Genomic DNA, 22876 nt, shown 5'->3' with positions numbered 1-22876 from the left:
CATAAATCCACCCCCACTCCCAGATCCACACACCTCCCTCCTACCCAGAATGCATACATCCATTGACCCCATGGATCCATACACCCCCCCCCCCTTCCAAGATCTACACGCCCACCCCCGTCCTGGATCCGTACATCTCCCTCCACCCCGATCCATACATCGACCTCCTCCCAGATCCATACATTACAAACACCCCGGATCTTCCATCTCCCCTCCATCCACGATCCCTGTCGAGTCCGGGGACTCTGATCCGATCCCAAACAAGCATTAACTTCCTTAGAAATGGCCAACAAAGGTCGCCACGGGTGTATTCGCTGCCAAGGGACGCGGAATTGGATGCTCCTTGCGCCCACAGGCCGCGATCCGCCGACCTCTTCCCCTCCGCCGCCGGCGCCACTCACCTCCTCTCTCACCGCCGGCGCCGCAGCCTCCGCCCCATTCCGGCCGCCGCCGCCGCCGCCGCCGAATCCTTCCACCCCACAGAAGGTAGTGCGCACCCTCCGAGGAAGAGGAGGGAGAGAAACACCTCATGTCATCTCAAAAGTCGGCGGCCATCGCCTCCACAGGCAGCAGGCCAAGCAGTAGAATCGGTCTGGCGTTCGGGCAAGCGGGAGTTCGCGTGGGAGAGGGACGGTTGGCGGAGGGATAGGCGGGGAGGAGGCAGCGAGGCGGTCTTCCTGTGAGGGCTCCTTTAATGGGGAGTCGCCGCGACACGGAGCAAAATGTCGGAGCCGGGCTGCACCGCCAACCAGTCGACCTTCCAACGGCTTTTATGACCCGCGGTTAAGCCGCTGTTTACATGTATTTATTAATTGCTTCTGTGAAGTTAACTTATTAAAAGTTTTTTCTTTCTTCGATGGAAAGATGGATGTTACTCCTCCTTAGTGCCTACAGAAAAGGTAAAGAGTTTTCTCTCTCTCTCTCTCTCTCCCCGGGCCGCCCGCAGCTGTCAAAGACAGTCCTCGCCCCGCCCCCCTCATGTCCCGCCCACCCCGCCCGTTGGCCACCGGGCACATCAATCACGCGGAGCCGGCCTCCGATTGTTGCAGCCCGCTGTCAATCGTGGTGGGGAGGGCGGGACGCTGGACTATGTCAGGTCAGGCTGAGAAACGCATCTCAGACGGCGCGTTTATAAAACCTGCTCTTATTTTTGTTGTTGTTGTATCAATCTTTTGCACTGAAGGGAGAGAAATGCATTTCAAGGGATGCAAGGGGTGAGGAGAGAGGTTGGTGGCGGAGCGTCGCTGCTCTTCCGCCCAGGGAGCTGCCTTTCCCCCAAGCGCGATGACAAGTGTAATCGCCATGTTTTCCCCAAGTGTCAACGCTCCGAGGGTGCGCTGCTGCTGCTGCTCCCTGACAGGAGAGGGGGATTTATTTGTATTTATTTTTCAATGCGGAGGGTGGGCATCCCTCTATTTTTGTGTAAGACCTTGCTGTCAGCGCTGATTTGGGTGAAGGGGAGGTATCCCTGGAGTCCCTCCTTGACGATCCATACCCCGCACCCCCTTGGGGTTCGCCTTTCATTCCACAACCAGCACGTCGCCCCTTCTTCTTGTCGTCGCAATTAGTTTCCATTGAGCACGTAAAAATTGCGCAACAACCGCGCACAGAAGTCTGCAATCAGGTTGTCATTCGCGGAGTGTCAGAGTTCCCTTTAAATCTGGGTGGGGGGGGTGGGCATGCTCGACCGCGGTGAGTTTTGCACTGACCACAGTCTGTTTTTTGAGCTAAATCAGGATTTGCTCAGTCCCACCCTTCGCAGCCTTAACATGCAAGAACGCGTAGGTTGGAGAATTAAACACTTTACCCATTGGTTTCAGCTGCCATACGTTTCCTGTGATTTTACTTTGCATATTTTGGCTTTATGCATTTTAAATGTGATCAACTTTTGGTGCCACCGGGCGAAACGAATTGTAGGAGGGAGATATTTTCTAGAGCAGATTTCTGATCTTGTAAAATAGGTGATGACTGCGTTGTTAGAGATGGGAATTTATGGTGTGGGTAAGAGACGGATGTATCAAACTCTACTATATTGAGATTTTCATACACAAAACATTTTGGAATGAAAATGACATTTACTGTTTTATTGCACATAACTTGAGGAATCACTGACGGGAGAGTAAACAAATTGGGACTTCAAGGATTAAAATACAATAAAAAACTTTCATTGGTTCTGTGTTTTTTAATTGAAAAGGTTTAGGAACAGTGCTCTGCAGATTGGAAGCAAATATAGAATATAACATACTTAATGATTCAGGTTGATCTGTTTAACCTGAAATATTTGTTTTTCTCTCTATGCTGCCTAATCTAAACATCAGCATCTTGATTTCAATTTTAAAATATATATTTGGTTCTCTGAATATCATATCATATCATATCATATATATACAGCCGGAAACAGGCCTTTTCGGCCCTCCAAGTCCGTGCCGCCCAGCGATCCCTTGACTCCGCTATCTTTAACAGCTCTATCTAGCTCTCTCTTGAAAGCATCCAGACAATTGGCCTCCACTGCCTTCAGAGGCAGAGAATTCCACAGATTTACAACTCTCTGACTGAAAAAGTTTTTCCTCATCTCCGTTCTAAATGGCCTACCCCTTATTCTTAAACTGTGGCCCCTGGTTCTGGACTCCTCCAACATTGGGAACATGTTTCCTGCCTCTACCATGTCCAATCCCTTAATAATCTTATATGTTTCAATAAGATCCCCTCTCATCCTTCTAAATTCCAGCGTATACAAACCTCGTCGCTCCAGTCTTTCAACATACGTCCTTCCTCAAATTTGGACCAAAACTGCACACAGTACTCCAGGTGCGGTCTCACTAGAGCCCTGTACAACTGCAGAAGGATCTCTTTGCTCCTATACTCAACTCCTCTTGTCATAAAGGCCAACATGTCATTAGCTTTCTTCACTGCCTGCTGTACCTGCATGCTAACTTTAAGTGACTGATGAACACCCAGATCTCTTTGTACTTCTCCATTTCCTAACTTGACACCATTCAGATAATCTGCCTTCCTGTTCTTGCCACCAAAGTGGATAACCTCACATTTATCCACATTAAACTGCATCTGCCATGCATCTGCCCACTCACACAACCTGTCCAAGTCACCCTGCATCCTCATAGCATCCTCCTCACAGTTCACACTGCCACCCAGCTTTGTGTCATCTGCAAATTTGCTAATGTTACTTTTAATTCCTTCATCTAAGTCATTGTAGCACGTCGATAAAGGCCCGAAATAAAGGCAAGGAGCCAGGTATTTCGGGAACGTTATATTTTATTGTACCTCGGTTATCAGACGGGTCGAGTCTGCCGGAATGGCTTGGCGCCCAAACCTTGTCCTTATATACCTGGTCCCGGACCGCCTCCCTGGACTGGTCCATTCCCGTGCCGAGGGGTCGGTAGAAGTATTACTAATGTATGAAGCTGATACATGATGGTTCTCTTGGTGAATTCTGTGTAGCAGTGATGTATATAGGAATCCTAAGATCCACTCAAATGGGTGAATATCCACCGTCTGAACAAGGTTTTCCTTTGCATGACATTTAGCTGAACCACAAAGCCCTCTTTATTTTACCTGTGTGTTCTCATCTTTGCAAGATCATCTCTGCTCCTAGCGGTACCTCTGTATCAACTCCCAATCTACTGTCCTCTAAAACCATTACCCAAATTTCTGTCAAACGCTATCTTCTCACTGGCTGCTTATTCATTTATTTGTTTTTTGTCATATATATAATTCCCCATTCACTTACCAATGACTTTGCTTTACATTTCTATTTTTTTGGCCTTGTATCTCTTCCTGACCAGACCTCATTTCCATCAGTCAACGGCATTTAGCTTGTTTTCCAGAATCTCTGCCTTGTACTCTGCATACCAGAAACATCTTTTTTTTCCTATGTTAACTTTGCAAGCTCTTGTTTTGCTTCTTTCTTATCTTGGGACATTTGGTTCTTTAACTTCAGTAGCCTGTTAGAATGGTGTGAATTCTATTTAACCAATGATTTGGTGTCATTCTGATGACAATTATTTAGAAACAAATTTTGAATATTGTAGGTCTCTTAATATTTTTTCCAAGTACAGCATGGCAACTTTGTCTGCACTAACTGAAACATGGCAACAATTTTTCAGAAATGTTTACAAAATAAAGTTTCTCATCAGGTTTATTTGACTGGCATTGCTTTAAATTTGTATTTGCATATTTATTTTACTTTGATTTAGGTGAAAATATGTTTTGGTTTTGTCCCTTGTTTGAAAAAAAAAAGCTAGTGTAGAAAATGTACTCTCACACTAACAACACTGGTGTGACATTACCTTCACCAAAAAAAATTAACATGATTTAAGTCAGATTTTCTTCATGATTCTTATTTTTGAACATGGTTCGAGGTTAGGTGTAAAAATAATTTGTTGAAGGTGACTAAATGCTGGATGAAGAGAGAAAATCCAATCGAATTTTTATTTCCAATTTTATTTGTGATTTACAGAATGTATAAACAACTTACAAACATATGTCTTAAACTTCACCCCTTCAGTATTTATCCTCAGATGCTACTGACCCAATATTTTTTGTGCAATTTAAACAAAAATGTAGTCACTCAGTGGTTAACTCATTATTGACTTCATTAGTGAGTGTAGTAAAAGTGCAATCGTGGATATTTCCGTAGACTAGGAAAGTTCTGAATTTGAGTTCTTTGCAAAAGAAATGTCCATGATCCTTGTTCTGGTCTCAGAATCTCGCAATTAGTGAAGGGAATTCATTAAACTCATTCCAGTGTCATCCGCTGTTGCTGGAGAAATGTTGATGGGAATTTCCTGTGGATAACTTTAAATATAAAGCAAATCTTTGTATAATCCTCCCTTCTCTCCACCTTTGTTCTTCACCATACCAAAACATAACATTTTGTTATTTTAGCAGCATAATTGAAGGCAGTTATCATTTGTGACACTGGAGCAAACATGCATGTCTGGATGAAGTGGAAAGTAGAAAACCATGTTGAGAGTGAATAAATTATTATTTATTCTTTATGAATAAATTAATTTGAATGCAAACTAGAAGTGCCAGACTGCTATAGGTTGACACTGTAAGGAAGAGACTTTAAATGCAATAGATTATGATTCTTGCTTGCATAACTATCTTTTGTGCATTCCAGTTTACGTTGTAAAGTGTTGCATCAGTAGTGAAAGATTCTATTTGCAGTACATAGGGGTAAAATCTGCACAGTAGCTGCTGCTGGTATGTAGTTTGTTGATAACCTCAGGGGACATGTTGTTTTTATGAGCTTCTGCAAATCAGGTGATGAATGTAGCAGATGGTGAAATAATCACATGGCAATTTCAAATCAAGTTAATATTATCATATCATATCATATATATACAGCCGGAAACAGGCCTTTTCGGCCCACCAAGTCCGTGCCGCCCAGCGATCCCCGTACATTAACACTATCCTACACCAACTAGGGACAATTTTTACATTTACCCAGCCAATTAACCTACATACCTGTACCTATATTGTACCTATATATTTGAAACCTTTTCTTTCCTGGTCCCTTTAAGAATTTGTTGAAGTGCAAGTTAGAAAGAGCCTCCATAATAACTGTTCAGAAATATTCAAATGGTTCACATTGCATTATTAGTGTAGTTACTATTGCATTGCTCTAAAATGCAGTCACTTTAATGCGGAAGATATTTTTGTTTTAAGACCCACGGACTGCAATGACAATAAATCTCAATATTCTTTTGAATAGGTTTGGTGAAATTCTGATTTTTATTGAACAGATGGGTTAGGTTTGATATAGGACCACATCCGAGGATTGCACTTCCTAACATTAAAGCTCTGTGTTGCATTAAAAATAGGGTTTCTTGGATGATGCAAATTTCTTTAGATGCAGCAAGCTATGGACTGTAATCTGATAAAATTGACATTGTCATTTTGTTAGGCTAAATCATGCTGACTCTCGCCAATGGTTGAGAAAGTAACTGCTGATATTCACCTGCTTGCCACATGAGTAACTCCTGGATTTGGTGAGAGTTGATGGTACAGGTTTATAAACCTGTACGATCGGTTGATGGTACAGGTTTATTATTGTCACGATACCACGATACAATAGAAAAACTTTCTTTTGCTTGCTATCCATGTGCGAGTGTATGTAATTTTGTGCAAAAGTGAAAATAAAAGTGTAGCATGCTGTATAGTGTGTACCAAAGTGTGAAGCACCCCAATAAGTAGCATATGGTGCACCTACAGAAATTTGTAATGGCCATTGGAGTTATGTCACATTTCCTTGGCCTTCTGAGGAAATAGTCATTGCTGTGCTTAACTGTACTGTCAATTTAGTTGGACCAAGACAAATTGTTGGTGATATTTACACTGAGGAATTTGAAACTCTTAACATCTCTACCTCAGCACATTGATACAGAATAGGGTGCATATTCCATCTTGCTTCCTGAAGTTGAGGACAAGCTCCTTCGTATTGCTGACATGGTGTTCTGTTGACCCGCTGAGTTACTCCAGCATTTTGTGTCCACCTTCGATTTAAACCAGCATCTGCAGTTTTTTTCCTACATCTGGGAATTTGGTTTGAATTATGCTTTTGAAGGCAGAACTATAATCGATAAATAGGAATTGGCTGTAGATGTTATTGGTATCCAGATGAAAGGGGAATGCGTGTAGGAGATGGCGTTTGCCACGGACCTGTTGCGTTGGTAGTGGGTCAAGGTTTTCTGGGAGGCTGGAATTTATGTGTCTCAAAACATTTCATGATGGTGAATATCAGCCACCAAACGGTAGTCATTATGGCACATTGCTTTGGTTTTCTTTGACATTGGGATGATATTGACCTCCTTAAAGCATATGGGAAACCAGATTGGAATAGGAGGAAGTTAAATGTGTCTGAATATTCCTACGAACTGGTTCCGAGGATATAAATGGTGGCTTAATTCGGGCAGTCTCTTTCTGCAGGTTCACACTCAGAAAGGCCGTTCTGACGGTAGTGGTGGTGACCATTGGTACAGATGTACCTGATGTTGTTAGGGCGGGTAACGACATTCCACCACCCTTCTGTTCAAAATGCTGGTGTTGGGAAATCTGCCTGTCCAATTCTAACTAAATTGGACCTGGATTAAGTTTATATTCGTTTAAATGGAGATTCCTGGTCTGGAGATTGGGAGGATATATTTTCTTAATATTTTAAAGTAACACTTTTATTTAAATTTTAATGACTGCAAATTTAATAGATTTCAGATTTCCCTGAAATCCAAAGACATTATAAAATTCTGAAAAGCTTCACAGATTTTGAAAGAAGATAGAGTTCCACTGTGCCCCTTCTGTAATCACTCATAATCACTAACCGCCTTCTATCAAAAAAAATTAAGGTTTGCAGGGGGTAAGTCTCGGCAACAAGCCACCTGATACCTGCCAACACTGAGCTGGAAATATTTGGGTCACTGTGATTTGTTCACTGCTTCCTAAGCCAGGCAAGAAAAAAAAGGTCCTCTTCTCTAGCTTCTAAAGAACTCTGGAAATGTATATATAAATCTTGGGTGGACACAGAATGCTGGAGTAACTCAACGGGACAGGCAGCATCTCTGGAGAGAAGGAATGGGTGACGTTTCGGCTCGAGACCCTTCTTCATCTTGGTTATGTGCAGAGTTGATTGCTGTTGCAGTTGCCAGTAGTTGACGTACCTGGTTCACAACGTTTCAAAGAAAGGGGGTTTGGATGAACTCCAGCAAAATAATTGGTGTGAATCTTCATCCAGGAAAAGTTTCTAGTTTTTGGCAGGACATGAGATTTTTTTTTCTCAAAAAATCTGATATTGGTTTAGAGAGCATAATTGCAGATGTGATGTGAAACAGAAATATGTAGAATTGTGAAACTATTGATTTCTGAGTGTTCAGCATGGGGAAATCCTATGCTAGATATTGCTTCTTTTAAAAAGTGGGATATGGAAAGTAAGTGCATTAATTTGTTGAAGTTAGATTATGAATTGGTCCTCTGAAACTAGAATACATGAACCGTGTGCGTGGAATATATGCTTAATTTTAATGTTTTTTGTGAAACCTTTTCATCCAATTCTCCGCAACCAAAATACAAGGATATTGCATTCATCTGAAAATATAACCAAATAGAATGTGACTGACATTTTGAATTGTTCACATTCATTATGATTTGAAATTTTTGCTTCTGTTATCAAAGTGACAACAGGAATTTGGACTTTGGCTACAGGTTCTAACTTTTGCAGATGGCGGATGTAGTAATCACATCAAACATTTAAGTCGCAAATTGCTATATCAGTAAACAAATGCCATGCTATTATTGGACGCATCCCACTTTTAGCTGGCTGTTTGTTTTTCCCTAAACGCATTTTTGTTGCTAGATGAATCACTAACCATTTAACACAACCTCTTCACAGCTCAGACATGACATTGCTGCTTATTGTAAGTAACGTGTTTTCTCAAGCTAAGGACTTTGAAAACTTGCTTTGTGTAGTCGGGTGTTGGCTTGCATATGACCTTTTATAGTTGGATAGTTTGGCTCTTGGTGTATTGTAATGGGAGATTTTTTTTAAATAACAATTAGCACTATTAGCTTTAAGATGGTTATGGATAAAGACAGGGAGGGCCCGTGAGTTAAAATTCTAAACTGGGGCAAGGCCAACTTTGGTATTAGACAGGAGCTCGCTTAAATTGATTGGAGCGGATTGTTTGCAGGAAAAAGAGAATCCAGAAAATTGGATGTTTTGAAAAGTGTGATGCCAAGAATTCAGGGCATGCATGTTCGTGTTAGAGTGAAGGCCAAGGCAGGTGGGTGTAAGGAAGCTTGGATGACGAGAGAAATTGAGGCTTTTCTCATTAAAGAGGAGGAAGCATAGGACAGGTATAGGCAGTTGGGATAAAATGTATCATGGAAGGAGTTTCGGGAACTGAGGAGCATGCTAAAGAAGGAAATCAGGAGGGCAAAAATGTGGTAGTAGATAGTTCTGATAAATAATATTAAGACTAATCCAAAGAGATTTTCTAAGTACATTAAGGGGAAAAAGCGTAACAAGAGAGAGAATAGGACACCTGAAAAAAACAAAGTGGTCATCTCTGTTTTGAGCCACAGGAGATGGGCAAGGCCCTCAATGAGTATTTCTCCTGTTTTTTCCTGTGGAGAAAGACATGAAGACTAGGGAACTTGAGGCAGTCAGTATTACGGTCGAGGAGGTGCTGAGCGTCCTAATGCGTATGAAGTTAGACAAATCTCCCAGGCCTGATCATAAATATCCGAGGACACTGTGGGAAGTTAGAGATGGAATTGCAGGTGCCCTAGCTGAGATATGAGTTGCCATCGGATTCAGGTGAGATGTTGAAAGACTGGATTGTGGCAAATGTTGTGCCTCTATTTGAGAACGGCTACAAGAAAAAGCCTGGGAACTGTAGGACAGTGAACCTACCATCTTTGGTCAGAAAGTTACTAGAGAGTATTCTGAGGGATAAGATGATGCATTTAGATAGACAAAGGCTGAATAGGGGTAGTCAGCATGGTTTTGTATGTGGGAGATTGTGTCTCACAAATCTGAGCTTTTTGAAGATGTAACCAAGAGTGATGATGAGGGCAGAGCTGTAGACATTGTCTATAAGGATTTCAGCAAGGCATTTGACAAGGTTATTCATGGTAGGCTGCTCTGATTGGATAGACAGTCAATTTCATGAAAGGAAGCAGAGGGTAATGGCGGAAGGTTGTTTTTCGAATTGGGCCCTGTGTCTAGTGGTGTGTCTTGGAGATCGGTGCTGGGCTCACTGATGTTTGTGGTTTCTATGAGCAATTTGGATGAGAACATAGAAGAAAGGTTTAGTAAGTTTGCATATGACACTAAAGTGGGTGGTATTGTAGATAGTGAAGATGGTTATCAAAGGTCACAGCATGATCTTGATCAAGTGAGCACAGGAATGGTTAATGGTGCTTAATGCAGTTAACTATGAGTCTTTGCAAAGTCTTAAAGAGGGCAGGATTCTCACAGTAAATGACAGGGCTCTGGGGTGTTTTGTAGAGCAGAAGGGTCTAAGAATGTAGGTACATAGTTCCTTGAATGTGGGGCAATGGTAGATAGAGCGATCAAAAGCTTTTGTTACATTGGCCTTCATCGGTCTGGGTATTTATAGAATTTGGGATGTTGTGCTACAGCTGTACAAGGTGCTGGTGAGACCCCACAGTTGGAGTATTGTGTTCAGTTTTGGTCACCCTGCTTTAGGAAATATTTTGTTAAGCTGGAAAGGGTGCAGAGAAGATTTGAGGATGTTGCCAGGACTTGAGTGCCTGAGCTATAGGGAGAGGTTGGGCATACTAGGACTGTACTCCTGAGGATGGGAGGTCATCTTATAGAGGTGTATAAGATCATGAGGGAAATAGAAAGGGTAGATGCACCAATCTTTTACCTAAAGTAGGAAATCAAGAACCAGAGGACATAGGTTTAAGGTAAGAAGGGAAACACTTAATGGGAACTTGAGGGACAACTTTATCATGCAGAGGGTGGTGGGTGTGTGGAATGAGCTGCCAGAGAGGGTAGTTAAGGCAAAAACGATGAAAATTAAACTATAATATTTGGACAGGTACACGGATGGGAGAGGTTTAGAGAGATATATTGGCCAAATGCAGGCAGGTGTGACTAGTGTAGATGAGGCAACTTGGTCAGTATGGGCCAGCTGTACTCTAGACCCTTTGACTTGCTTTTTCACTTGAACTGGTTACATCAACATTCTGTTTTTGCAACTTGAATTAATATGTGATGTGAATTGTGAATTCAATTTATAAATGATAGAAAGGATGTGATCAGTTTGGGGCATTAATGATATTTAATGAAGGAAATCTTAACTATGAAAGCCTGCAAAAGTGAACTAGAGTTTTATAATCACTGCAGCTGTAAGCATAGACCACAATGTTAATTATATTGAAAGAATTGACTTCAGTTTGTTTGACTGCTGCATCAAATCTGTCTTGTTGATTACTTCAGACCAGACTTTAAAATATTTGGAAGTTGTTGTATTTTATTTTGTTTGTATGTAATCAGTAGATGAGCAATCTTTCATTTTTCCCCCTTCCAAGTTACATTGTTTTACTTTCTTTCCTTCTGTCATCGGCATGGGAGATAACGGCATGTCAGATCAGAAATAAAACTGAAATGGTCTTTCTTTTTGAAAAATTGAAAGAAAATCAATTCTGGTGTTTTATCATGTGAATTAACCAGATTGGTAATTTTCCATTTTGACTAATGTTTGTTTGCACTTCTCAGATCTTTCCTATGTCCCTGTTCTTTTTCTTTCCTCCTCCTTTTCTTTCCATCATCCCTGGCCATAACATTTCTTTGGCTAAGGATTTCTAATTAATTTCTGGGTATCCATAGCTTTGATTCCATCATTTTGTACGAGGCATAAGGGTTGACATAATATGGAAATGTAAAATGACATTTCAAACTTGTTTAGTATTACTACTGTCTCTTAATAGTGGGCTGCTATTTCACTGCAAAAATATTTGATGGGGAATTTGCATCACTTAAGACAGTGGTTGGATTTGTATATCAATCGTGTTTAGAAAGCTGGAAGCTATAAAGTCTCTAAAAGCTGGAGTAACTCACGGGACAGGCAGCATCTCTGGAGAGAAGAAATGGGTGACGTTTTGGGTCGAGGCCCATCTTCAGACTGGTTAGGGATAAGGGAAACGGGAGATATAGATGGTGATGTGGAGAGATAAAGAACAATGAATGAAAGATATGCAAAAGTAACGATAAAGAAAGCAGGCCATTGTAAGCTCTTTGTAGGGTGAAAATGAGAAGCTAGTGTGAATTGAATGGGGGAGGGAGGGATAGAGAGAGAGAAGGAATGCCAATGGGTTTACAATGGCCTTTTTCGTTTATCATCGTTATTTTTTTGCAACAATGGTTCTTTATCTCTCCACATCATCATCAACATCTCCCTTTTCCCTTATCCCTAACCAGTCTGAAGAAGGGTCTCGACCCGAAAAGTCACCCATTCCTTCTCTCCAGAGATGCTGCCTGTCCCGCTGAATTACCCCAGCTTTTTGTATCTATCTTCGGTTTAAACCAGCATCTGCAGTTCCTTCGTGCACAGCTTTCAAGTCTCTGTATAAAACTGGTCACAAATTTAGTACATGTTTCCGTTGTCCTTCTGCTTTGTTGAATTCAATGAGCAGCTGAGCAAAACCAGTAAATCTGGTTTCCAAATTGTTGTCATACACCCAATCCATATCTGCAGTGCAATTACTACCCAAGTTATTTTGCTTTAAGGTTTTTCTAGGGACCTTGTATTGAACTAAATACTGCCTATTAATGCATGTAATTGCATTGTAGCCTGACAATTTAATTTTGTGTTTTTCTTTAAATCCTCACTGATCTCTCCAGCTCTTATCAGTGTGGAGACAAGGTGAAAGTCATTGTCTTTGATGTTAAAGTGCATTTTACAATGACATCATGGAGCTGAAAAAAAATACCTGAAGCTGATGGGAATTGAGGGAAAATCTTTCCACTGGCTGGAATCAAACCTATTACAAAAGAGGGCAACTGTGATAATTCTTTCAGTTCTAACATATCCTAGCTCTTCAACTGTTCAAGCTGAACAATTCTTCAGATGATTTTATGACTGAACTCAGGAGTGGGAATATTTACTGACGATTGTGGAGATGGATTTCATTCACATCGTTTCAGCAGATGACAAAGCAGGATGTACAACAAGAAATCAAGAACATGGAGGCAATGCGAGTAGATGGTGAGGAGCATCACATATGATCTTGATCGTGGTAACTTGTTTCCATATATTTGTAGTTACAACAAATGTTGAATAGATGTTAGGAAATCTTGAGGTTTCTCTTCAAATGGCATTGAAATCAACTTGTAGTCTGTTTACTGTTACACAGACTAAGATCAATAATATATCACAAGCTGTAATTTAAAACCAAACACAGATGTTTTGTTGGAGTTGTCTTATTATTGGCCATGTTATGCAGTGTCTTCACTTTGCCAATTGACTGCTTTATGTTTGTACTGGATAGTTTGTTTGTTCTCTGATAGAAATTGCCCCAAACAGACTGGACTGTGCAATTTCTTCTTAATAAACTTAAATGCAAGTTTTGCTTTCTAAATTCAGAAGGTGGACCATAAAACTGGACAATAACCAAGCAGTGCATTATAATATCATTGTGGGAGCTTCTGTTTGCTGTACATGATTAATTGTAGTTTCTTAGTGTGTTTAATAATAATTAATTTGTTTACTCCAATGCAGAGAAATGGAACATGTGCAGGCAGTTGAGATTAGTTAATCATGGCATTGTGTTCGGTACAGACATTGTTGGCTGAAGGACCTGTTCTTATGCTGTACTCTTCTATCTGCTGTGTACTTTCAACAGTAATGCTTGAATGCTGCAAATTAGTTGAGATTAATTGGGTTAGATTTGGAGTCCAATTTGTTTCATCTCAATCCCATACACTTTGTCCTGCCTTATGTTATAAAGTTTGGGGCGTCAGCCCACTCAACCTTTTTTCCTCCACACACCATGCATGCAACGTCAGTGTATTCTGTGATTTACCATTCAGCGTGTGAAGAGTTTAATAACATAATTTTTCAGCACTAAAGTCAGCGTGAAAAGTCTTTCCATTTTACAACTTGTGAACTAATTTCTTAAATAACAATTTGTCCATAATTATAGAATTATTAAATTGGGTGCAATATTTTTATAAACTCTTGGCATTGTGCAGTCAATCCACAATTTTTGGTGAGCATGTTACAGGAGAATTTCTAATTTTGGAATGATTTCTATTAGATTTTATCTCCTGTTGCCAAGGCAGATGCATGGATTTTTATAATTATCTTTATCATCATGTGGGAATTGTTGACATGGCCTGTTTTATTTCCTCCTATATTCCAGCTTGCATGATCTTGATTTTTATTTCCATGCAAGTCTGTGGTTAAATCTATTTCTGTTACAAATCCTTCATTATGTTGGTGTTATTTTTGAAGATGTCTAGGAGATCTGCTCAATTTCAACATCTCCTTCTCATTTTTTTCAGCCCGGGGGTCCATTTGTAGGCGGAATTGACTTAATGAGGAGACATTGAGTGGACTGGGCCTATGTTTGCTAGAGTTTAGAGGATTATGAAGTGATATAATTGAAATGACCAAATCCTTAAGGGGCAGTGCGTTTTTTTTTTGCTTGGAGGATGAATTGTTCCAGAAGTCTTAGCATCATACAGCATATGGACTCTTCAATGCTGTCTGGTGACAGTGTCTGGTCTCTGTATCCAAGGAAGGATGTACTTCCAATAGGGAGAAAGCAGCAAAGATTTGCCAGATTGATTGCTGGAATGACAAGTTTGTCATATGAATTGATCGGCCTGTACTCTTGACTTTTGGAGAAATGACAAGAGGTCACATTGACATTCTTGAGCAGACTGACAGGATAGATGTGCAGTTTTTATTCTAGTTTGGATGTCGGGAATCAGGTGAATGGCTTGAAAATAATTGATTGGCTATCAATTGCTATCATGTACCATTTTGGCTGTGTAGAGGGCAAGGGCATGGTACACATATACACACATATACATAAACAAACCGAGAGTTTTAGTAATGTATATAGATAGATAGATAGATGAGAACCAGGGGAAATAACGCTAGTGCGGGAAAGTGCTGCTGAGATAAAGAGTCAGCAATTCACATTGAATGACTGAAGGGGGACAAATGGCAGCTTCATTCTCTTGGGTCACTTTAGCATTAATTTCCAGTATCAGTGGTGTAACCATTTTCTCAACCTCTTGTTAATAAGGATGAAAGCTTTTTGTATTTTGACAGCGGTTTATCCAAACATCTAGTGAGGTTTCATGGGGCTTACAGTTGGTCCCTTGCTGCTTGAATGATTTGGATCTAATGTCGGCATGATAAAGAATTTTGCAGACAGAAATTGATTGTGTAATTTAATGGTGAGGAAGAAATCTTTAGACCACAGGACCACAGTTGGACAGAAAAATGGCAAATGGAACTAGAACCCGAGGATATGCGATGATGCATTTGGCAGATGAACAAATTCAGAACATAGTGCGATGTGCAAGAACACTGTGTTGCTTGCAGAAAGGACAGATATTGAACCTTTTGCAGTTGCAACGGAACTTGAGCTTCCAGTTCCCACCATTTTTGCATTTACTCTAACTTTTATTACTTGTTGGAATAGTTTCCTTTCTCCTTATCTTTCAACCCATCAGCCTCCGCATTCAACACATCATACTCTGACATTTTCGTCACCTCCGATGTGATCCCACCACCTTCCCATCTCCACCCCTTTCTGCCTTCCGCAGAGACCGCACCCTCTGCAACTCTATGATTTACTCCTCCATTCCCACCCACTCTCCAGGTACTTTCCCTTGCAAATGAAGGAGAAGTAACATATTTCCCTATACCCCCTCCCTCGTTATCATCCAGGGACCCCAGCAGTCACTTGAGGTGAGACAGAGGTTCATGTGCACCTCCTCTAACCTCATCTAGTGCATCTGTTCCTGTTGTGGCCTCCTGTACATTGGCGAGAACAAACATAGATCCGACGACCGTTTCGCTGAACATTTGTGCTCGATCCGTCCGCCTAGACCTACCAGATCTCCCAGTTACTAACCATTTTAACTTCCCTTCCCAGTCTCCTCTATTGCCAGAGCGGGGCCACATAAAAACTGGAGGGACAGCACCTTGTATTCCTTGCTTGGGTAACTTACAACCCAATGGTATGAACATTGAATTCTCCAACTTTAGGTAACCTCTACCAAGCCCCCCCCTCCCATTTCAGTCCCCTACCTAGACTTGCACCTATTTCTCCCCCTCTACCTATTTAAGCAGCTTCAATTTTTCAATTCTTTGGCCTTGCTTCTTTTTTCCATCTCTAGTTTTTGTCCAACCATCTGCCTATCAAAAACTTCCTTCATCTGTATTTACCGATTATCAGCCATGCCTTACCCAAACCATTTTTGAAAAAGACTACAAGAATGGAAATAGACCCCTATCCAGGTGTAGGGGAGATCTCAATCTTCATATCTATTCAGCACTATGCTGGAAACAGACCTCACTTTGTATCTCCCTCGAGATATATTGGAAATGAAGGAATGGTAAGTTGTCAGAAGATCAGAATCAATAATGTAAGTTTTCATGATTCAGTAAAAAGCAAAATCATTATGATAAGACTTAAGAACATAAAGAGGACGATGGATCTTGTGAAAGTGCTGATGCTTTTAAGACCACTCTGGTTTGAAAGCCTCTAGTTGTATGCAGGTTTGCATTGTGTTTATCTACGACCTTTGGCAGCAGAAAATTTCAGAAATGAGCGGAAACATATCATCAACATAGTGTTTAATGTGTAAAGAAAGACTCTGTTGGGAGAGGATGCCCTCGTTCTCTCATTCTTTGATGGATGAGAAAGAGGCTTCCAGCTCCAGAGCCGTTAAAGATTGTTGCTGTTTGCCAAGTGTGACTAAGCTTGAATCTCTTAATGCACCACCCAGATGAGAGCTTTAAAGAGATGGTCAAAAGCCAATCTTCCATTTTGTATGATAGTTGAATTTTGAAAAAGAATACAGTTGCCTTCTAAGATTACCCTGTTTCCCTTTGTTACACAATGTTCTGGATGTTGAGGCAATGTTTTGCTCCTGAATGTCTTCGTTGTTTGCACCCTTATCCATCAGTTGTATTGCTCTTTTTATGCTTTGGTACCTGCGGCAAGTAATGAGATGTGTCACTGAGTTTGAACAGCAATAACCGATGTATCCATGGACCACATCATGGTGTCTTGGGATAACATACACCATTCATTGTTGTATAAGTCATAGATAAAATTATATATGCATGACTTTTGCGGGCTTACAATCCTGAAAACTGTTCAAGTAGACACTGACAAATTGATGAATGAGGTTGGGTTTGATGTAGAACAAGATAATGTGGGAGACTTATTGACTTCACATGACAAAGAATTTGTAAATGACGATGTGTTAGAGCTTGATCCACAAGGGTCACAAGTTAAACAAAAAGCTTCAGAGATGCCACCAAAATAGCTCACTTGAAAAAGGCTCTTAAAGGCATTCTGATACATCCAGAACGAGAAAGCCATCTTCAAAAGACAGGTCAGGCAGCATCTCAGGAGAGAAGGAATGGGTGACGTTTCAGGTCGAGACCCTTCTTCAGGCTTAAGAAGGGTCTCGACCCGCAACGTCACCCATTCCTTCTCTCCTGAGATACTGCCTGACGTGCTGAGTTCTCCAGCATTTTGTGAAATAAATACCTTCGATTTGTACCAGCATCTGCAGTTATTTTCTTACATCTTCAAAAGACAAGTAACCTAATTTGGAGTACAGCAGTAGATATGGCTGGATGATAGAAAACGCTGTGTTTGCTTGAGAAATTTTAAAAGGTGGAACAGACTTGTTCAGATGTCAATAGATACCTTTTAAACAGTAATTAAATTATTTTTTTTAATGCAGATGCTGGAAACATGAAATAAAAACAAAGGAAATGCTGGAAGCATTTAACAGGCCAGACAGCACCAAAAAAACACCTTTTGTCAGAACATTCTTTTAAGTATGAAGGGCCATTAAATGGAAGGCAAACTAGCTTATATAACCAGTCAAAATGATTTGGTATCCAAAATTGAATTGATGATGAGGAGCCAGCATGAATTTCGCAGTTTTTAATTTTGTCAGATGCAATCATTTTGGGGAGTAATGAAATGAGTGGGTGAGCGGTTCTATTGATTTAAATAGACTTCTCAAGATGTATTGTAAAGTCTTGCATGAGAGTTTGACTAAAGTTGAAATGTGAAAAATGCTGTGAAGATTGTCGAGGGTGATACTTGGGTTGAATCACCAAAATTTCTGCAAATAGTATTTTTCATGCAATTTAAAAAGCAATAAGTGATTTGGTTAAAGTTTTCAAGATACTAGGGGGATCTGATCAGGTAGTTGGCAACTATTTCCTCTAGGTGATTCCTCTGTCACAAGGAGGATATTCCAAAAAGAATTGGGAACTGACCTTTCAGGAGTGCAGAGTGTGATGAAAAATTGGAACACTTCATCGAATGATTATTGTTGCTAGATCAATTGAATTTGAAATCTGGTATGGACATGGTAAATTGTTTTTTTTCCTGTTTCAACAAGCTTATGAAGGATATTTGTGGGTAACGAGAAGTAGATAAATAGTCGACAAATTCTTTACACATAAAAATTCTGCTTTTTTTTAGTGCAATGTGGTTTGAATGTCGACTGAAATTTTTTGCACCAAATTGGAAAGCAGGTTAGGAATTTATAAATTAAATATATATTGGAAAAGCTGGAAATGCTCTATAATCAGGCAGCATCTGTGGAAAGAAAATGTTGGCCTTTCATGTCAAGATTCGTCATCAGAAGAGGACAAGTGAGCAAACAAGTTTTAAATTGTGAGGGTGTGGTAGGAACTGCAGATGCTGGTTTAAACCGAAGATAAACACAAAATGCTGGAGTATCTCAGCAGGACAAGCAGCATCTCTGGAGAGAAGGAATGGGTGACTTTTCGGGTTGAGACCCTTCTTCAGACTTGTTTTAATTTCCCTTAGCTTTCTCTTTGACTGCTTTCATTAATCGAAGATGCATCAGTACATCACATGACACCCTGACATTCTCAAATCAGAGATATTCCTTTAACTTGTCCATTCCGATGTGAAGTCAATAAGTCTCCCAAGTTATCTTGTTCTACCTCAAACCCAACCTCATTCATCAATTTGTCAGTGTCTACTTGAAGCGTTTTCTGGATTGTTATTTATTTGTTATTATGTAAGTCTCCCTCTAAAGCTACAGCTCATTGTGTTACTGGTGCATATGGCAATTAAACACTTTTATATTTTGAGGTGTTTTGGCAGAAATGGGGGAAGGTTTTTTTCACCAATAACTACCCATTTGGAACAGAAACATAATTTGTGTGGCTGCATTCAGTGAAGCAGCATAACTGAAAGGCCATCCCAATTTTTGCAGCCTGCTGTAGAACGCCCCAGAGGCTGATTGCTGATTCTAAATAGTGCACACTAGCTACTGAAATATTATGTAAAATGGATTGCTACTTCAATAGTCAAAGCTTCCTTGCACTTGGTGTTTGAGGTAGTCCTGATGGATGTGTTACATCAGCTGGAACGGAGGCTGGAGTCAAAATCGATCCAAAGCCATAACAATGTATAATCAAGGCATTAATTGCTGTTGGAGTTGGAAGGTAAAGAGTCCTAAGAAACTTGCAAATTAGGGGATTTCAGGGTTTCCACGACATCGTAAAAGAGGGATTTCCCAAAAGTACTTTGACAGAGCTGACTCTCCTCTACCCTGGTTAGGCTCCAAGCATGAGTGGTTGAAGTAATTGTGCTACTAACCTTCAATTATAAATATAAAGGTTTGACGTTGATATGGCTTATATAATTTCAAGTCGACCTAATGATTTGTATGTATGTGCACAATTGGAAATCGGTGGTTTACCAGGTGTTTATGGCTAATGAATTTCACTTGAAATTGAAAAAATTTCAGTCGCAAAGTTGGCTTGATCATAAAGTAAATAGAAGAGACGCGTCAATTTTTTGTTTGTGATCATGTGTTCACAAAAGGGGACTGTTGGAAATGCCCAGCAGGTCCGGTGGAGTCTGTAGAAAGAGTTGAGGCTCGGTGAATGTGGAAGCTGGTGCATTGGACCTTGGGAATTATAGCCTTCCGGCTGGGAGCCTTCAGGATTCCATATGGCATTCAACAGTTTTGGGTGACATGCTTCTATATCAAACCAGGCTAGTTCTGCTGTAAGGTTAATCATCTGTAATAGTAACTTAGTTTTTCTCTGCCTAATTTTACTTGCCCCTAACTTAATGTCTTTCTCTCTAAGTGCACTCCCACACAGCCTTCACATTTAAAACAATTAATTTTTCTTCCCACTTTTTGTACATGAAATGTTGTTGTTAGAAATTTCCTATAGTTTGTTGTTTTGTAGTTTTAGTTGATCTGTAAATCACATAAAAAGTATCAGTATGTTTTTCTTGTGATGTTTCTCAAGTGTACACCAATGTAAAGGACGCCTACAGAGCTCTCCCCTGCCCACCCCTGGGACAATCCAATCACCTCTCACTGTTTCTACTGCCCGCATACAAACCCCTCATCCGCAAGACCAAACCCACAATAAAGACGGTCAAAATATGGCCCGAGGATGCCACCCTACAACTCCAGGACTGCTTTGATCGCACCGACTGGGACCTGTTTGCACAACAGGCCACCTACGGTTCAGAGGTAGACTTGGAGGAATACGCATCCACTGTGCTCTCCTACATCAACTGCTGTGTGGAGAATGTCACGGAGGACAAGGAGATAAAGATGTTCCCAAACCGGAAACCCTGGATGAACAAGGAGGTACAGAACCTGCTGAGGGCACGCAACAATGCCTTTAAATCTGGTGACACTTCAGCATACAGTGTTGCCAGATCAAACCTGAACAAAGTTATTTAAAGGGCCAAAGACACCCACAGGCAACGGGTGGAAGACCACTTCAACACCACGGACACCAGAAGCATGTGGCAGGGTGTCAGGGACATCACTGGCTACAAGAGCAGCCCTGCCTGCCCCCACAGCGATATGGCACTGACCAACGAGCTTAACACCTTCTTTGCCCGCTTTGAAACTGGCAAAACCACCTTGAGTGAAAGAACCCCAGCCGAGGCGGTGGGACAGGTCTTGCAACTGAACACACAGGAGGTACAACGCGCTCTGCAAAGGGTCAACCCACGCAAGGCTGCAGGACCGGATGGAGTTCAAGGAAGGGTACTGAAGGACTGTGCTGAACAACTGGCTGAAGTATTCACCAGGATCTTTAACCTGTCATTATCTCTAGCTACGGTCCCCAAGTGCCTGAAGTCGGCTATCATAGTTCCGGTGCCGAAAAAAGCAAAGATCTCCAACCTGAACGACTACCGCCCGGTTGCCCTAACGCCGATAGTCATGAAGTGCTTTGAGAGGCTGGTCCTCTCACACATCAAATCCAGCATCCCTGACTCACTGAACCCACATCAATTTGCAAACAGGGCAAATAGATCCACAGAGGACGCCATCTCTCTGGCTCTTCACACTGTCCTGACTCACCTAGAGAGACAGGGCACGTACGTGAGGATGCTATTCATAGACTATAGCTCCGCCTTCAACACGGTCATCCCCACCAAGCTCATCACCAAACTCCATCAGCTAGGCCTCAGCTCGTCGTTATGTGATTGGATCCTGGACTTCCTGCTGGAACGACCGCAGGCAGTGAGAATGGGCCCGCACCTGTCCTCCACTATCACCCTGAGTACCGGCACACCACAGGGCTGTGTTCTGAGCCCCATGCTCTACTCCCTCTTCACACACGACTGTGTTCCTGCATTCGACACCAACACCATTGTCAAGTTTGCAGACGACACAACGGTGATCGGGCTTATCACCAACGGGGATGAAACAAACTATAGAGCGGAGGTGCAGAACCTGGCGGACTGGTGCTCGGATAACAACCTGTCCCTAAATACCACCAAGACCAAGGAGCTGATCATCAACTTCCGTAGGTCACATAACGGGGAATATGCCCCGATCTCTATCAACGGGGACAGTGTGGAGAGAGTGTCCAGCTTCAAGTTTCTGGGCACTCACATTTCGGAGGACCTAACATGGTCCAATAACACTGCTGCGCTGGTCAAGAAGGCACAACAAAGACTGTTCTACTTAAGAACACTGAAAAAGTCTGGTCTACCCCAACAGCTGCTGACGACCTTCTACCGCTGCACCATAGAGAGCATCCTAACGCATGGCATCCCTGTGTGGTACCTCAGCTGCACGGAGGCAGAAAGGAAAGCTCTACAGCGGGTAGTCCATAGAGCTCAGAGGGCCATCGGAACACAGCTACCAGACTTGGAGGGCATCTACAACACACGATGCCTCAGAAAAGCCACCAGCATCCACAAAGACTCTTCACACCCCTGCAACAGTCTGTTCGAACTCCTTCCATCGGGCAGACGATACAAGGCCTTCTACGCCCGCACCTCCAGACTAAGGAACAGCTTCATCCCCAGGGCCATAGCTGCTATGAACCGGTCCTGCTGAGCCGGATGGCCACAACGCATAGATCAACTTGCACTTTACCCTGTCTAAAAACTGTTACAATTGTTTCGTTTCGTTGGGTTGCTGTTAATTACTTAAATTATTGCATCGTATGGGAGGCGCATTCCCAATCTCGTTGTACCCCTGGGCACAATGACAATAAAGATATATTGTATTGTATTGTATTGTAATATGCCTGTGGTTGTTTTGAAGATATTGAAATGCCTTTTTTTATTGGATGTCTTAATCCTAAATTGGATGTGAGAATTTTTTTTTACATTAGCTCAAACCTTGATTGCCATCTATTTTTAAAAATGTAATTATTAAAAATGTAATCAATTACATTTTCCTAAATGCTTAATATATACTTTTTTTCTTCTTTTCCTGATACCGTATTGAAATAGAAGCATCAGACAGTCCTTTCCAGCACTTTTGGCCAGAAGAGTTTTTCACTGAAAGGGTGGTGGGTGTATGGAACAAGCTGCCAGAGGAGGTAGTTAAGGCAGGGACTATCCCAACATTTAAGAAACAGTTAGACAGGTACTTGGATAGGACAGATTTGGAGGATATGAGCCATATGCGGGCAGGTGGAATTAGTGTAGCTCGGACATGTTGGCTGGTGTGGGCAAGTTGGGTCAAAGGGCCTGTTTTCACACTGTATCACTCTATGACTCTAAGATTTCAACATTGTAAATCTCAAGTTTTGGGGGGAATTTTAGGCTTTTCAAATTTAACTACTGTTCACCAATTATTTCT

General features: G+C 41.4%; 1 protein-coding gene across 8 annotated transcripts in view; it reads left to right on the top strand.

The window, feature by feature from the left end:
* Positions 1-690: 690 nt before the first annotated feature.
* Positions 691-22876, top strand: part of rc3h2 (ring finger and CCCH-type domains 2) — a 97557-nt gene continuing 75371 nt past the window's right edge. For 7 of the 8 annotated variants that reach the window (XR_013549207.1, XM_078426362.1, XM_078426361.1 and 4 more), the window contains exon 1: positions 691-899. The gene's annotated coding sequence lies outside the window, so the exon portion shown is untranslated. Of the gene's footprint in view, positions 900-12646; positions 12753-22876 lie in introns of those variants that run through there. The other variant, XM_078426360.1, reaches the window with a different exon arrangement.

This window comes from Rhinoraja longicauda, chromosome 31 (assembly GCF_053455715.1).
Source record: "Rhinoraja longicauda isolate Sanriku21f chromosome 31, sRhiLon1.1, whole genome shotgun sequence".
NCBI classification, from domain to species: domain Eukaryota; kingdom Metazoa; phylum Chordata; class Chondrichthyes; order Rajiformes; family Arhynchobatidae; genus Rhinoraja; species Rhinoraja longicauda.
Note: the sequence above shows the minus strand (reverse complement) of the source record. Positions and strands in the feature narration are given on the sequence as shown.